The 18844-nt window shown below is 35.1% G+C and overlaps 1 long non-coding RNA gene across 1 annotated transcript; it reads right to left on the reverse strand.

Annotated features, from left to right (window-relative positions):
• Positions 1 to 3245: 3245 nt before the first annotated feature.
• LOC149806307 (uncharacterized) lies at positions 3246 to 5546 on the reverse strand. Its single transcript, XR_016423776.1, has 2 exons — positions 5195 to 5546; positions 3246 to 3629 (listed from the first exon to the last, which is right to left on the reverse strand). It is a non-coding gene; the product is annotated as an uncharacterized LOC149806307 (long non-coding RNA).
• Between the last annotated feature and the right edge of the window lie 13298 nt (positions 5547 to 18844).

The following is an 18844-nucleotide window of genomic DNA, read 5'->3' on the forward strand; positions in this document are numbered from 1 at the left end:
CAAAGAAAATCAACTTAATTTTGTTAATGTTTAACATGCAGAAGGACAGCTTCATTATTAGGGATGCACTTTCAGCATAACACAGTGCTGTTAGGGCGGCAGTGTGCAGTGTAAATGTAAGGCGGGGATGGTGTAAGGAGGGGATGGTGCATTGTCATGTATTGCAATATCTTATTAGTGATAAAAAGCTACTGTTCACATCCATTTGATAGTGGAATAAAATGACCTTTGACATATGTGCCTGTTATGTTGCAGGTCAGGGCACTTGTAAATGGAATTGCCTTTTGTGTAAAAAGATTGCTTTGTGCCCATCTCATAATGCTGACCCATATCGGTACTAATTCTAGCCCTAGATTTTCTGTTTGTTCTTGTGTTTTATAAGGGATGGAATTTAATCTGACTCTGTTTGCTTAGGATCAAATGTTAGACTCTTCAAATAATAGCACAGGGGTGTAAATGTCAACCAATGGGAGAAAGGGAAATGAATTTCAGTGTAATATTTACCTGAGTAAATTTACCTTTATTGTTTGATGTGGAATGTCACTGATCTCTGTGTGTGTGTGTGTGTGTGTGTGTGAAAGTGGGAGAGTTTTGCATTTAGTTGTCTTTTTTCTAACCTAAAATATTTTTTGTTTGTGTCCATTAGATATAGACATAAAAACAAATAAAGTTTAATTCATAATTAACTTGGTGTCAAGCTAAAGATATATAAAATAATGTGAAAATTTGAAGTGTAACGATGATACTGATGCATTGCTAATCATACCATTTGGCCACAATATGAAATGTGATACAGGAATGTTTGTTCTGTATCATGATACATGTACTTAGAAAAATAGAATAAACCATATTAAGTACATTTTCCGATGACTTAGCATAATTGTCTCGCTACCACGTCCGTGTTTCAGGTGCTAGCAACAGACGGCATACCTCTTGGCACTCAATTTGTTACATACTTGGTTTGACTTTAGTTAAATATTGGGACCTGGGCACCACATAATTGGACTTAAATTCCAGAAACAATAGTTTGATTAACTGATTATTTTCTTTTTTTGGAGGGGGGGAGGGAGAAATTCTGTATTAAAACTTGTTAAAATTAATTGTTTTGTAAAATCGCCATTAAAAAAAAAAAGAAATACAATCATGGTGGTTCAAGGTATGATGATCATCTGAGGTGGTTGTAAGATCTGTGGAAGGACATAATCCTCCCAAAGTTTATGATATTAAAATATTTTTATTCAGATTTGAATAGTCTTCATTTCTCCCACTTTTTTATTATTGCCTCCTAACATTTAAAGCTGAGATACCATATGGGTAACTATATGGTAATCTAAGGGCAAACAGTGCAGTTAATTAAGTGTTGATAAGGGGTCTGCAGGCTTGAGAACCATTGGTCCATACATTAAACTGTTATGGTCACTTTCCCTTCTTTTATGGTCTTTGACATCAAATAAAAGTAGATTGGAGAGATCAAACTGTCACAGAAATTTAACAGCTCTAATGAAAGACAGATTTTTCTGTGAGAATTTCATTTCAAAATGGGACGATCAAAGAGACATTCAGTTCTATCAGCAGGATCTCTTTAGCCATCTAAGGGCAGTATTTTGGCCATTGATCAAGGGCTAATTGAATAAAGATACTGATTGCCTCATGTAGTACTGGTACAATACTATTATTCTGTGTGAAATTGGACAACTTTTGCTCCAGAAGGCATAGTCATAAACCATAGAAATATGGCATAGTCATAAACCATAGAAATATGGTATAGTTATAAACTGTAGAAATATGGCATAGTCATAAACCATAGAAATATGGCAGTCATAAATGATTGAGATATGTCATAGTCATAAACTATATAAATATGGCATAGTCATAAACCATAGAAATATGTTTTTTTTATTATGTTTTTGTTTTTATGGGGTTGAACACCATTTTTGAGCATAAGTTAAGCCATTCATGGTGGCTAGTATAACTGGTGGAGACTTGGCAGACATCCCCCACACACACACCGACTTGAAACCTCACAACAGATGAGATAGCAGTGATCTGCAATGGTGAGTGCTATAGACCACTTGGCCATCTGGGGCACCATAGAAAAATGACTGTTGCTGATAAGAAAGTAAAAAGCAATGAAATTTGCAACAGTTGCAATTCTGATTTTTACTCTTTGGATAGTCATAAAAAATGTAGAAGAACTTTTATTGTATGATGTTACATTCTTTGTTATATCTTACACATCACATGAAAGCAGAGGGAAATGTAAGTTCGGAGACATATACTGAATAGACACGTACATGGCATTAGGAAGCAGGAAGGAATACCTGTAAATAAAGAATTGTCTGATATAGAATCTATTTTGACTGTGAATTATAAAAAAATGAAAGCATACCATTGTCATATGAGTGATATTATCATAGTGTTATAATCATGAACCCCCTGGTTGAAAGCTGTGGAAATTCAAATGGTAGTTTAATGTCATTGTTAAATCCTGCTGTGCTGCACTAGTAGTGTGAGACCTTGTTGTGAAGTGTCCAGTGAGAACTTCTATGTAGCTAACAGTTTGGTTAGAAAGATGTCTTTGTTGGGAAGAAAAGAGTTCAGAGATTGTAATCTAGGACTGTCAAATTGATATTATTGCAATTCTTAAGCTGACATACTGAATCCATGACATTGACCCAGAAGTGAAGAAGAACTGCCTTAGCAGTTTTAATCAAATTTCCCATTGATTTTGTTGAAAAGTGTGTATCTGTCTGTTTGACTTTATATGGAATCATTGGATGACAGGCAAGTAGAGGAAACCTGTTACACTCAATTTACACCATAAATGCATTCCTTATGCTATGCTGTAAAATTGGTGTAAATTAAAAGTAATGTAAATATACCTAAATAAGCTGTGTTTGAGTCACATCATGTGGTGCCAGTGATGGTGTAAAAATGAGCACAGTGGTGAAACTTGAATGTTATTTCTTCATTATAAATGCATTAAAATGAAAGCACATACATTGAATTGGCATAAATCAAGTGTCACCTGTATTGTTTGTTCTTCAACTAAGGTTTTCCTTGTGACAGGAGGTGAGATGATGTGATGGTTCCCACTCCATATGGTTTTTGGTTATTGTTTTCTATGAAATGTTCAACCATGGTGTTATTACCTGGATTGAGTAAACAATAAAATAAAATATGAAATTAATGGAAGAGATAACAGAGATCTGAGCAGAGATAAAGAATAGAGCAACACCCATTAGTAAAATACAACAATTTAATTGGTTACATAAACAAAATAAAATCAGACATTACATGTGAATGATTCACTTTCTATCTGGAATACAGATACACAATTTATGTGAAATTCAGTTTGCCATTCTGTTATACCAACAGAACAAATTTCATCATATACTTGAGTGACTGATTGAACTTGTATTGCTGGCATGACAGTATCACCTGGTGGTTCCTGTCTTTCCCCAATCACTGCCGCTGATAGGTCTGTATTTTCATTTTTCATACCCTGGTGACTCACTCTCTCTTTAGCCTTTTTGGGGTATCAGCATCTAGCCTGCAGACTGTGCACTTTTCCCACTGTGCACTTTTCCCACCTTTCCCACTGTCCAATACAGGTATGGAGCTATTTCCTTCAAAATACAAAGAATAAAACCGAACCTAAATACGTATTAGGTTTTTTCTTCTTCTGGAATCAGCCAATATTCTCACTTTTCATTGTCATCAAAATTTAACAGAACTATCTATGGTCATTTCAGACCTAATACACACTCAAAACCATATTAATTGTGAATTTATATCTGTGTAGCTGCTTTAGCATTTCTGTGGAGACCATGATACTGTTACTGCCCTGCTGTGCCTATAGATTTACCAGCTGAAATTTTACTTTGCTAATTAGTGATTCATTGAGATATATTACAGATATATAAAAATCAGTCCTCACCAATACAAATCATAGAAATCATTTATGACAGGTAACTTATATATTCACACAATTTATATTAGAATTAATGCATGAAATCTTTAACTACATGATTTCTATTACATACAAAACATCATAGAATTCCTTCTCTCTCTTTGCTTTCAGTTCTCACAGATTTACAGACCCCCTTGTCCCTCAGACTTTCCAGCTTGGTAGAAAAACTTGGACATAATAATATCTTGAGGGAGATTGTTTTAAACCCTTGAATTCCATCTGGAAGCATACACACCTCATTTAGCTTAGCCAGTCAGGATTAGTACTTTAACTGCCAAATTTTTTTTATCACTCTCTTTGAAGTTTGAATAACTGTCTCTAGTCTGCCTTTGTTAATAACTGCTCTGGAAGATATCATTTTATGACACCTGTTTCAAATGCCAGCAATTTCCTTAAGTTTTCCCCTGGTTGTCTCAACAGTTGTAATTTTACTTCTTTTGACCTTGCATTAGTTTTACACTCTATCTAGCTCTAAGGGTAAGCAAGTCCTAATTAAAATTCAATTAATGCCCCAACAGATTCCATCCCTCCAGTCAACAACTTGCCCCCAACAGATTCCATCCCTCCAGTCAACAACTTACCCCAAACAGATTCCATCCCTCCAGTCAACAACTTACCCCCAACAGATTCAATCCCTCCAGTCAACAACTTACCCCAAACAGATTCCATAACTCCAGTCAATAACTTACAGCAAGTCTAAGCCATAGGTTATGCTGACCATGACAAAACTATTCTACACAATTTTGCACCATAACACCTGGGAAGGTTGGAAGATGTTGTTGTGCCTGACATCTGTACAGCTTTCCATTTCAGCCATCAATCTATCCGTTAAACCTTGTCACGCCATCTCACTTTATTAATGATTTACATGGGATAAACAATCATGCACATTATCTAAAAGCTTCAAACTTACCAAGTTATACCAGTTGTAGTTTCCATTTGGAAAATATTCCCACTCAAGTAAAATAGTCCTTGATATTATTTTAACATGGATGAATGGTTTAAGCATTTATTTCAGAAATCTTTACCAAACTTGTAGAAACTTGTTTCTTGGATGTTGATATAACAACAATTTGTCACATTTTTTAATTTTACCTTTAGTTGTCACGATATAGTCACTATTGTGCAACAGACACCACACACACACACACACACACACACACACACACACACACACACAACCATACTTCCTGTTTCATCCATCTTCATTGTTCTACTTACCATTGTTTTGCTGAATCCCAGCAGCTGGATATAAGCAGAATACAAATCTTATAATTAGCCACACTTGACCTGTCACTACAGATCTTATAATTAGCCACACTTGACCTGTCATGGCCTCTAATTTTCCACCATTCTCCTCCTTACCAAGAAATGGGTAAGAAATCAAGGAAACCCCATCTCAAGTGTCTGGACATGTGCTCATTTTCTAAAAAAATTAAAACATTGTTTTTCATAAATGCTACAGGGTATTAAAAATGAAGTGTATAAAATAATTATGAAAAGCATTTGGCTAAATTACAGAAGAGATAATGATAAAATATTCCTAAGGCATGAATACATCGTAGTTTTCCAGGTTGCATACTGCAGAATAAAGGATATGAAATGTTTCGTGTTAAGCAAATAATAATAATAATAATAATAATAATAATAATGCTTTATTTATAGAGGGTGACTAACTAGTCAAGGACTATTCTCCCTTGAGGCCCTCTTAAGGAGAGTATAACAATGTACATTATATGAAGATAGCAATAATTAGTGTTTATTTTAACATGTTTAGTATTAAAATACTAAATGTAGGCAAAGGATACAATGTATCGTGTTAGGCAAAGGATACAGTGCATCATGTTAGGCAAAGGATAAAGTGTATCATGTTAGACAAAAGATATAGTGTATGCTAACCACAATGATGATCTATTTCACTGTCAAGGCTACAATAAACCATTTGGTAGGGACAGAGAGACAGCAGGGGGTGGGTCTTGTTGTATACATTAGGGAAGATGTAAATGTAAAAAGGCGACTTGACTTGGAGTCACATGAAATTGAGAGTATCTGGGTGGAAATTTTTCAAAATAATGCAAAATCTTTCCTAGCTGGTTTCATTTATAGACCACCTTCCTCCAAAGCATTTTGGAATGATAACTTTTTGAAACAAATAGAAAATGTTCTAGCACAGGAGAAAGAAACATATATACTCGGAGATATAAATAAGGACTTTCTCAATACTCAAATAAGGAACAACTGGATGGAATTTATTGAATCATTAGGCCTAGACCAGCTGGTAAATAAGCCTACAAGGGTAACAGAAAAATCAAGCACTCTTATTGATCACATTTATACTAACCTACCAGACAATGTGGCTTGTGTTAGTGTACCGAATGTTGGTCTTAGTGACCACTATCCTACTTTTTTGACAAGAAAGGTTAAATGCAAGAAAAATAAGAAAAATACACATAAAACGATCACTTACAGATCGTTCAAAACTTTTAATGAAGAACAATTTCTCAATGACCTATATAAAGTTCCATGGAGTATGATCCAAAATTTGGATGACATAGATGAAGCCATGAGGGTGTGGACTGACTTATTTATGGATGTAGTATCTAAGCATGCACCACTGAAAGTACATCGAGTAAAGACTGATATTCAACCTAATTGGCTTACTACTGAAATCCTAGATGCTATGAAAACACGAGACAAATTCAAGGCTATGGAAAACCATGCACAATATAAAGTATGGAGAAATAAAATAACAAGTATGATCAAAAAAGCTAAAAAAACTTATTATCAATCAATGCTTGAAAACAAAAAGAGCAACACAAACTCCATTTGGAAAGTCTTCAATGAACTCACTGGAGGAACATACAAAAAACAGACAAATAAAATTCACTCACTTCTGGTAAATGACACCATAGTCACTGATGAAACTGACATTGCAAATGTTTTCAATGATTTTTTCATCAACATTACCACAAAGTTAAAAGAGCCAGTGATAGAAAACAACTTTAATGAACTGAAAAAGTTCTGCAGCAGTAAAATCTCAAAGGAGGTATGTTTCTCTATCCCACCAGTGTCAAAAAACTTTGTTAAAAAATGTCTCAGTGAACTTGATACCAAGAAAGCTACAGGACTTGATCAGATTGGTCCACGACTCATTAAATCTTCTGCCTTTGCTATTGTAGATAGCATAACATTCATAATTAATTTAAGTATTGCAACCTCATCTGTCCCCAAAATACGGAAAACTGCAAAAGTAACTCCTATTCACAAATCTGGTTCTAAGGATGATGCTGATAACTACCGACCAATTTCAATACTACCAAACTTGTCAAAATTGATTGAAAAACATGTCCATGACTCAGTCATGTCATATTTAACCAAACACTTGCTGTTACACCCTAATCAATCAGGCTTTAGACAGAACCATTCCTGTGAGACTGCCTTGATCTCCCTAACTGATAAATGGGTTCAAGCACTTGACCAAGGTAGAATAATAGGAACTGTATTTGTAGATTTCAGGAAAGCTTTTGACATGGTGGATCATGAAATCCTTTTGAAGAAACTGAAAATCTACCAGTGTGATGAAAGAACAATTAGATGGTTTACTTCGTACTTAAATGAGAGAACACAACATGTTTACATAAATAATGTTCTGTCTGAACCTGAAACAATTAGATATGGAGTACCACAAGGCTCAATTCTAGGTCCACTACTATTCATTTTATTTATTAATGACCTACCACTTTTACTAAGAGACTCAATAACATCTACAGATCTCTATGCAGATGACACAACATTGTCAGACATCCAAAACACAAAGCATGAGCTCGAAATTTCTTTACAGAATGCACTAAACAAACTGGAAAACTGGTGTACATGTAATGGCATGGTGGTAAATACTGGTAAAACTAAAATATTACTTATCTCAACATGGCAAAGAAGGACAAATCTTGATAGTGATGAACTATGTCTGACATGGAAGGATACAAATCTGCAAATAGTCTGTCATGATAGGCTACTTGGTGTTCTGGTTGATAATAACCTATCATGGACTGAACATATCAAACATACCAGTAAAAAAGTCAATTCAAGTTTATGGCTTCTCAGTAGGATAAGACATTTTCTCCCTGAAAGGCACAGGAAACTATTTTATAACAGTTACATACAACCCTATTTGGACTACTGTAGTACAGTATGGGGTAATTCAGATGATAAAAACATAGCAAAGCTGGCACATCTTCAAAAAAGAGCATTTGGGCTAATATCAATCCAGAAAGAAAGCAAGGAAAGTTTAGCTGGTAGGTTAAAAATATTACCTATTAAAGACCGAATCTGTTTGAGAAAAGCCAAATTAATGTACAGGATATCTCAGAATAGTGCTCCTGAATATTTACAATCACTATTCCAGTATAGGCTACCTGGTAATACTCCCCACCTGCGATCCATGTCAACCAAACAGTATAAAATTCCCAAACCAAATAAGGAGTTATTTAAAAAAAGTTTCCAATACTCTGGAACTCTGCTCTGGAATAGTATTCCAGCTGAGATTAGAAATGCCCACTCTATTTCCTTCTTCCAAACCCAATATATCCAGTGGCTTCAGAGATGCAGCTTAAATAAATGAATTCCTTTGTATGAGGGCCTCAAGGTAGATTAGTTTTTAGCTAATTGTGTTACCCTCTTTAAATAAGGTCATTATTATTATTATTATTATTATTATCATGCTAGGCAAAGGGTACAATTTATTGTGTTAGGCAAATGATACAGTTTATCATGTTAGGCTAAGGATACAGTTTATCATGTCAGGTAAAGGATACAGTGTATCATGATAGGGAAAGGATACAATGAATTTTGTTAGGCAAAAGTTACAGCATATCATGTCAGGCAAAGGATATGTATGTTATGTTAGGCAAAGGATACAGTGTATCATGTTAGGCTAAAGATACAGGGTACCATGTTTGGCTAAAGATACAGGGTACCATGTTAGGCAAGGGATACAGGGTATCATGTTAGGCAAATGATACAGGGTATCATGTTAGGAAAAGGATAGTATATTATGTTTGGCAAAGGATACAGCTTATCATGTTAGGCAAAGGATAAAGTGTATCATGTTAGGCAAAGGATAAAGTGTATCATGTTAGGCAAAGGATACAGTAGATCATGTTGTAAGAGGCATTAATGGAGTCATGGGATTGCATCTTTTGATGATATTCCAACTAAGTATATCATATCAGGTTTTGGAAGTAGTCTGGTTTTTCAAAGAAACAAAATGAATTGGCATTTTAAGGTTTTTATCCCTTTTTGCTTTTGTCTTTGCTTTGCATGCTTTTTAAGGGATACCCATAATTATGTGGCATGCATTGTGCTGATGTGTTTATAGATTCTGCATGCATAATATCACGTCAACTAAGCAGAGTGTAATTTTATGCGCTAAACAAAATATAAGAAATGATCACTTTCCTTCATACATCCATCTCTATCTGTTAAAACATGAATCACACATAAAAATACGTCATTCATTATTTAATGGGGGGGGGCTGGCAGTTCCCATGGAATTTTTATCTCAAAATATTCAGGGTATATCTATCAGTGGTGAAATGCAAGCAATTTGTGTATTATACTGTTCTAGAAAGATGCATCAGACTTATACAGTTGGCAGGATTAAGCACCATTGTAACTAAGAACAATAATAAGAATAATAACATGGAAAAGAAGACTGAACGCCATTACGCCGGTTCGCCTTGTCTGAATGGCTATTTTTAGAAACTGATATCACTGTGTGTGATGTTTCACAGAGGTAAAGATTACAAGCGCCATTTATAGTGATTTCTAGCACTGGGGCATCATGCTGCAGACATGTTGTTGTTGTTGTTGTGGGGTTTAACGCCATTTTTCAGCATGATAGGCTATACATGGCGGCCAGTATTAATGGTGGAGGAAGAACCCGGAAAACTCCGGAAAGAACCACCGACCCACGAGAAGCTACTGGCAAGCTTTCTCACATTGCAGACATGTAGCATCATGTCCCACTCAGTCACATTATCCTGACACCAGACCAACAAGTCCTAACACTAACCTCATAATGTTGAACACAATGCAAGGAAGCCACTAGTTCAATTTTTATAAGCTTTTGGCATGATTCAGCTGGGGTTCGAACCCATGACCTGTATTTGAGGCAGACACTCTAACCACTTAGGCCATTGGAGTGGTCTGTGCAGTATGTAAAATCCCATTATTCAGCAATATCCAGTTTTCTTTCCATTTACATAAACTTCTAGCAATTTTATGTATTTGTTATGTGTAATAAGGGTTCTTCATTGGTAAGGAATGCAGTTTGTTTTCCTGTCGTGTCATATACCTTATATGCTAACTTAAATATAGTTCTAGAGGCAAACTGCACAGACTGAGATCTGCAGGCATATTTGGGTCTGTTCAGTTTGGAGCAATCAGTAAAACAAACAATATAAACCCTGATATGCTGTTGCATTATGGGACAGCAAAATCAGGATTAATGTTGTTCAAGGTTTGACGTGACTTATAAGTAAATATATATGATATACACTCATGTAACACAAGCTTTGTTATTCACATTTTATAATAGGAAAATTAACTTTTGCTAAAAAGAGACATGTTTACTTACAGAATATTAATGGACTTAATTCTTCTCATTCTGTCCGATTTATTCACAGTTTGTACAATATCTGGATAGATTATTATGAAAAGGTCCTAGAGCTATCGTTTATTTTTATTGTCCGATTTATTAACCATGAATATAATGCTAGCTTTATACACTTGAAAAAGAGCTTTTTTATCTTTGGCAGAATTCACAATAAAAAAGTTTGGGAAAATCTTTAATGCAAAATGCACACATGGTTTCCATTTTTTAAATTTTTATTTGATCACTTGTTTGATATAACAGATTATAATGTGTGGTAATGATACTTGGGGTTTAACTTGCAAGTCACTTGTCAGTCAGTGATTTATTGGGTTACAAAGAAGGAATAACAGACCTAGTAGGACTTGCTTGGTTGAGGAGAGAAGTTTGCACAAGGCTAGGTGTCAGTCAAAAACTATAAATACTATCATCTATTGCATGGAGCCTACAGTTTGACTGATGGCTGGCATATGCTTTTTCTGTCTTCTGGACAGACCTTCAACAAATATGAAAGAACATATTGTTTAAGTAAAGGAAGTTCCTTCACAGGGTGTAAAGAAGCTTGCTACAAATGGATGAAACAATTTGCCCTGTTTATGCATCTGTACCTTATATACTTGCTTATAAGATGAGTCCAACTTCAAACTGCATAGACTAAGATCTGCCATCACATAATGTTCTGGCAGATCTGGGTCTGTGTAGTTTGTTGGTAGCAATCGTTAGAACAAACAACACACCCTGATCTGCAAGAGCATTATGCAGGGGCAAATCAGGATCTCATTTGATTATAATTTCACTCTTCTAATAAGTACATGTAACTATATATGTTATATGTTCACACATGCTATCAGTTAAACATGGTACATAGTAACATACTTAGAGAGATATATAAATGTTAATACCTACTTCAAAATATTATGGAGAACAATACTATATATATACTCTCTTATAAATGTGAAAAAAATATAGACCCTGATCTGCCTTTACTTTGTTGGTTCTACTGTGTAGTCACAATAAACTGCATTGACCAAGATCTGCCTTCCTTTTGTTGTTGGTTCTACTGTATAGCCACACCAACTGCATAGACCCAGATCTGACTTCATTTTAGACCCAACAAACAACATAGAACTCAGACTTCACATTAATCCCAACAAATCATATAGACCCAGATCTGATTTCACTTTAGTCCCAACTAACTGCATAGACCCAGATCTAATTTCATTTTAGATTTTAGACCGAACAAACTGCATAGACCCAGATCTAACTTTAGTCCCAACCTACTGCATAGACCCAGATCTGACTTCACTTTAGTCCCAACCTACTGCATAGACCCAGATCTGACTTCATTTTAGACACAACAAACTGCATAGACCCAGATCTGATTTCATTTTAAACCCAACAAACCACATAGACTCAGATTTATCTTTAGTCCCAATAAACTGCATAGACCCAGATTTGACTACATTTTAATGCATGATACAATGGCACATTTAGGTCCATGCTGTTTGCAGTTGGATCCAAGTTATGCACAAGCATATAATATCTGTCCCCCTTAACTCATTAAGGCCAGGAGATTTATATCTGTCCCCCTTGACTCATTAAGGCCGGGAGATTTATATCTGTCTCTCTTAACTCATTAAGGCCGGGAGATTTATATCTGTCCCCCTTGACTCATTAAGGTTGGGAGATTTATATCTGACTCTCTTAACTCATTAAGGCCGGGAGATTTATATCTGTCCCCCTTAACTCATTAAGGTCGGGAGATTTATGTTTGTCTCTCTTAATTCATTAAGGCTGAGAGATTTATATCTGTCCCCCTTAACTCATTAAGGTCGGGAGATTTATATCTGTCCCCCTTGACTCATTAAGGCCGGTAGATTTATATATGTCCCCCTTAACTCATTAAGGCCAGGAGATTTATATCTGTCCCTCTTAACTCATTAAGGCTGGGAGATTTATATACATCCCCCTTAACTCATAAAAGCCAGGAGATTTTTGTCATTTTCACCTGAAATGGGAGTAGGAAGGACATTTTAAGGGTTACTTCTGAATACCTCGTGCTTCCAGGAGGCTTTCATTTTGCCAGAGGCCTAGTTGTGTTATTGGCTATTTCGCTCGCGCATGTGCAGAAGGGTATAAGTTGGATTTTTTTCTTCTTATTCGACCTATCATTTTTGTGTCCTAACCACTGTTTACTCCAAATCTCAACTTATTCCACTTTTGCAGAGGTTCACCTGTCCATGTGCAGTTCAGACTGGTCTGTCTTAGATCTGAGGCCAAAAAGCCTTAAATCTGGACACAAACTCCAGTTCCAACGACTTGCAAATTTTTGATGTAAACAAAATTGGGTCTAAAAAATTGTTTTGTCCTGTGTATTTTGTCATGTGAGGATTTTTTAAATATCATTATAGAGCTACATCTGTCTTCTTTGCTGTAATACCAGTCACTTTGCTGTATATGAACTCATTAACCCATGGAGGTTTTTGTCGTTTTCACCTGAAATGCGAGTAGGAAACACATTTTGGGGTCTATTTCTGAATACATCTTAAGACATCGACTTCCAGAGAGTTGCCATTAGCTTAATGCCTAGTTTTGTTATAAACATCGTTTTCCATTGGGGTTTTTTGCTAGCGCATGAGCAGAAGGGTAAAAAAAAATTTGTGGGGCTTAACAGACTCATCATTTTCGTATCGAGGCCCCTTTATTCCAAATGCCAACCTTATCCTACTTTTTGCAAAGGTTCATCTGTCTGTGTGCAGTTCAGACTGGTCTGCCTTAGATCTGAGGACAAAAGTCTAAAATCTGGATACAAAATGGGATTCCAGCTATGGGTGAATTTTGGGTTTTTAAAAAAATTGGTCCAGAAAATTAGGTTTCTCTCTCTGTATTTTGTAGTGCAACTAAAACATCCAGATTATTTGGTATCGTTGTAGAGCTATTTCTGTCCTCCTTTCTATAATACCCCCCACTTTAGTGTATTATACATGATTTCGATGCTACAATTCTCCACAGTAGGCTACTACCTCCTGCCATGTTAATGCAGGGCCAGGGATTAATGAGTTAAATGACATTGAGGCTGCAGAGCTTGGAAGTAGGGTACAACCTAAAGACACAAATGCATCATTAGGGGATAAAGCGTTACATATAATTGATACTTAACTTTTTGTAATATGGAGATCCTGAAAGAAAAAGATACAGTGCATAAAACTCTGAAGTAGTCTGGTGAATCCCAGATCATTTTTATTATAAACTGCAAGATGAAGATAGTTGTATTAGGGTTCATATGATAATCAGATGGCTTGGAGATATCTGGATATCTGTTACTATGCCCACTTAATTTTACACTGCTGGAGGAAACATCTTTCTTTAATGATGAATGACCATGGCTGGTATTGGCCTGAATGGATCCTGAGGCAGTCCCTATGATGTGGACTGACCCCCAACAGACTGTCCATCTGTGATTGATTAATAATCAAAGTACATTTCCCCAGTTCATTTGCATTTAGGTAGTACAGTAGGAATCTGTTCAGTGAAGGGTAGAACAGTCTGCTTCCCCAGTAGATCTGCATGTTATTGATGCTGTCTTGGAATTAAATCCAGGTCTTCATTGATTAGAGGGTGGCTGGCATCTTGCAACATTTCTCTGAGAGAACCACAACATTTTATACTCTCATCTTTTTATTTTTAATTGTACCACTGCCTCTTTGAAAAAAAAAGTGAGTAGTAATAATAATAATAATAATAATAATAATAATAATAATAATAATGAGGACTTTGTATAGCACCTAATCTTTAGAAGCTCTAAAGCACTTTACAACATTAGACAACACCTATAAGATAAAAAACACATAATAATATTATTACAAAAACAAACAACATGAAATCAGAAAATTATTTTTAAAAAAACAATGTGCTGAGTAACACAACAGGGCTTGAAATTAAGATGTTTTCCCAGTACTAACAGCTTTTCAGCAAGCAAAGTTTAGGCTATTTTCAATGCCCTGGCACAATATGTTTATTACAAAAATATCCATAGCAAAAAAAAAACATGCTTAGTATTTTGTTAGCTGGCAGTATACTGGCATATCAGACCTTTAACTAGCAAAATGTTAGCTTACTAGGAACAATTTCGAGCTCTGCCTAGTAGTGTACTGAAATTTAGAAAAGGTAAAGTCATATTAACAAGGAAGCTGACATCCAGTATGTCCACCACAGCAGCTAATTTGAAGATCTTTTTTATCGCTGAAGAATATGAATGATGGTTTCAACACTCCGCAATTGAAGGAAAAAATAGTCTTATCATAAATTTCTCAGAAATTCTTTTATGCCAGTAAAACATTAATCCTATCGAGGGACTCTTGCTTTAATCAACCTTGCATTGGATATCTGTGTTAAAGAAACACAAGTTGTCTTAATTTGTGACATGTTCTGGACTGAGAACAAGATAGGCAAAAGTAATATATATTTACAGGATGCAAAGTACTGTTTGTCTTTGACCCTTAATAAGGGTTGAGAGTAAACATTTATTTCAGTTAATATATGTCCAATTCAGTATTTATGGATATGGCCCATGGATAATATCTTTGCAATTTGGTATTTATGGATATGGCCCATGGATCATGTATGTGCAATTCAGTATTTCTGGTGTGGCTCATGGATTATATCTGTACAATTCAGTATTTTTGGATATGGCCCATGGATAATATCCGTGTAGTTTGGCATTTCTGGATATGGACCATGGATCATATCTTTGCAATCTGGCATTTCTGGATATGGCCCATGAATCATATCTGTGCAATCTGGCATTTCTGGATATGGCCCATGAATCATATCTGGCATTTCTGGATATGGCCCATGGATCATATCTGTGCAATTTGGCATTTCTGGATATGGCCCATGGATCATATCTGGCATTTCTGGATATGGCCCATGGATCATATCTGTGCAATCTGGCATTTCTGGATATGGCCCATGTATCATATCTTTGCAATCTGGCATTTATGGATATGGCCCATGAATCATATCTGTGCAATCTGGCATTTCTGGATATGGCCCATGAATCATATCTGGCATTTCTGGATATGGCCCATGGATCATATCTTTGCAATCTGGCATTTCTGGATATGGCCCATGAATCATATCTGTGCAATCTGGCATTTCTGGATATGGCCCACTGATCTTCAATTTCTGTAATTTCACTCAAGTGATACAGCTTTTCAGGATCCATTGTTAGATTAAAAGTACCAATGTAAACTTATAGAATGAATCTTGCTTCAAAGAGTGATAACTTTGCTGGAGATTTTTGCCAAAAATGTATATTTTGTTTTATCGTTAAATATGTAAAATAGACCAAAATTTAATGAAAAACTACTTTTAAAAAAAAGAAATAATGTATTTATTGAAATGGATTCTAACTAGCTCATCAATATTAGAAAGTTTCATTATTTGATGAGTTTGGCTCTTATGTATGGATAGACCGCTGTCTTTTAAATTGTGCTCAAGAGAAAACATGCAAATGCAACAGTCTATGGTTTCCTATTACTGTTGCTATAAATAAGAAAAATGCAGTCAGTAAACAAATGCCACTTGTATTTTTTTCTTCATTCTACCACTACACTAAATGAGCCCCCGTAAGGATCCTTCTGAAGCCCTTAAGAATCTCATTCCTATTTTTGTCTCTTGATTTTTAGGTCATCTGGCTGTTAGGCCAAATTAAGTCCTTATGCATGGCCTAGTATTTAACACTTATCTTTCTTCTATGGTCAACAGATACTACCATCTGTATTCACTTAAAAGTCGAGTCCAACTGCAAATGGTATAGACCCAGATCTGCTGGTGCATAATGCACTGGCAGATCTGGGTCTGTGAAGATTGTTAGACATAACCAGTAGAACAAAGAACAGAGACCCGATCTGCAGATCATAACATTTGTTGTTGGCAGTTTGACTTGACTTATAAGCGAGTACATATGGTTTCTTCTTCACAAAAACTACAAGACCAGTTTAAATGAAACATGGTAGAAAGGGTCTTGTTATAAAGGTTGTATAGTCTATGATTCTGATCCATCATGACACCATTACTAAAAATAGGAAAGCCTTTCAGAAATTTCTTCTTAAATGCTATTTATTTGAATTTGATGAAGTTTGACAGAAAGTATCTTTGCATGAATGGCTTTTAGTTTCAGGCAAAATGGTGCTGATATGATGTTTTAATGTGGCAAGTTGTTACTAAAAATAGCTAAAACTTGAAATGACTTTATTTTAGTTGTTGTTATTGTTGTTGTGGGGTTTAACGCCATTTTTCAGCACACGATAGGCTATATATGGCGGCCAGTATTAATGGTGGAGGAAGAACCCGGGAAAACCCCAGAAAGAACCACCGACCCACGAGAAGCTACTGGCATGCTTTCTCACATACCTACATTGGCTGAATCTGAGACTCGAACCGGCGCAGACAGAGGTGAGATGGCAGTGATCCGTAACGGAGAACGCTTTAGACCACTCGGCCACTCAGGGCCCCCACTTTATTTTAGAAAGTGCTAAACTTGAAATGACTTTATTTTAGAAAGTGCTAAATCGAATCTGACCAAACTTGACAGAAAGCTTCCTGATATAACTGGTTTTAATGGCATTGCCAGTGATGCTACCATGATCTGAAATATGCACACCATTACAACAGAAAATATAAACTTTCAATAAGTTCTTTTCAAAAACTGTTCAGTAGAATTGGACCAAGTGTGACAAAAACAAATTTGACATTAAAGACTTTCAAAATTTGAACAAATGATTTCAATCTGCCATCAAATATAGCCACCATTACTAAAAATACCTAATTGCTCCAGGGGCCCATGTGGTTAGAGCATCCGCCTGGTCAGGTGCAGGAGGTTGTTTGAACCCCGACCAAGTCATACCAAAGACTTACAAAATGTAGTACTAACAGCTGATTTGCTAGGCGCTCAACATTAAGAGGTTAGTGTTAGGTCCAGTTGGCCTGATATCAGGATCATGTGGCTGGGTGGGACATGATGCTACAGGTCTGCAGCATGATGCCCCAGTGCTAGACATTGCTATAAACTGGCACACTGCAAACATCATAACAATAAGACTGAAAAGTTGTTAAGGCTCTTTAGATATGGCACAATTGCTAAAAACATAATAACCTTGAAATGGTTTCTAAAAAAATCACACTCAAGAACAAATTTGACAGAAAGTGATTCACCATAAAAATGTCTGCTGTTGCTAACAAAACAAAAACTGTTACATCCCAAAAGCCAAATGTGAAAGATGGCTTTTTGTCATAATGGGCTTTCACTTGCATTTGGTGATCAGGCAGATGTCAGCAAGTTGAGTGATGTCATGTTCACTTAGTTTCTTGTTCCAGATGATCTGCTGTCCAGTCAGTGAAGAAAGTTATTTTTATCAAATCAATAGCAAAATTAAAGTTTGAACAGAAAATGCAGTATTAATTAAATTACAGAAAATAGAAAATACAGTATTAATTGAATTACAGAAAATACGGTATTAATTGAATTACAGAAAATACAGTATTAATTAAATTACAGAAAATACAGTATTAATTAAATTACAGAAAATACAGTATTAATTAAATTACAGAAAATACAGTATTAATTGAATTATAGAAAATACAGTATTAATTGAATTACAGAAAATACAGTATTGATTGAATTATAGGAAATACAGTATTAACTGAAGTACAGAAAATACAGTATTAATTGAATTACAGAAAATACAGTATTAATTGAATTACAGAAAATACAGTATTAACTGAATTACAGAAAATACAGTATTAATTGAATTATAGAAAATACAGTATTAATTGAATTACAGAAAATACAGTATTAATTGAATTACAGAAAATACAGTATTAATTGAATTACAGAAAATACAGTATTAACTGAAGTACAGAAAATACAGTATTAATCGAATTACAGAAAATACAGTATTAATTGAATTATAGAAAATACAGTATTAATTGAATTACAGAAAATACAGTATTAATTGAATTACAGAAAATACAGTATTAATTGAATTACAGAAAATACAGTATTAACTGAAGTACAGAAAATACAGTATTAATCGAATTACAGAAAATACAGTATTAATTGAATTATAGAAAATACAGTATTAATTGAATTACAGAAAATACAGTATTAATTGAATTACAGAAAATACAGTATTAATTGAATTACAGAAAATACA

Source organism: Sinohyriopsis cumingii, chromosome 1 (assembly GCF_028554795.1).
Source record: "Sinohyriopsis cumingii isolate HCF-2022 chromosome 1, ASM2855479v2, whole genome shotgun sequence".
NCBI lineage: Eukaryota > Metazoa > Mollusca > Bivalvia > Unionida > Unionidae > Sinohyriopsis > Sinohyriopsis cumingii.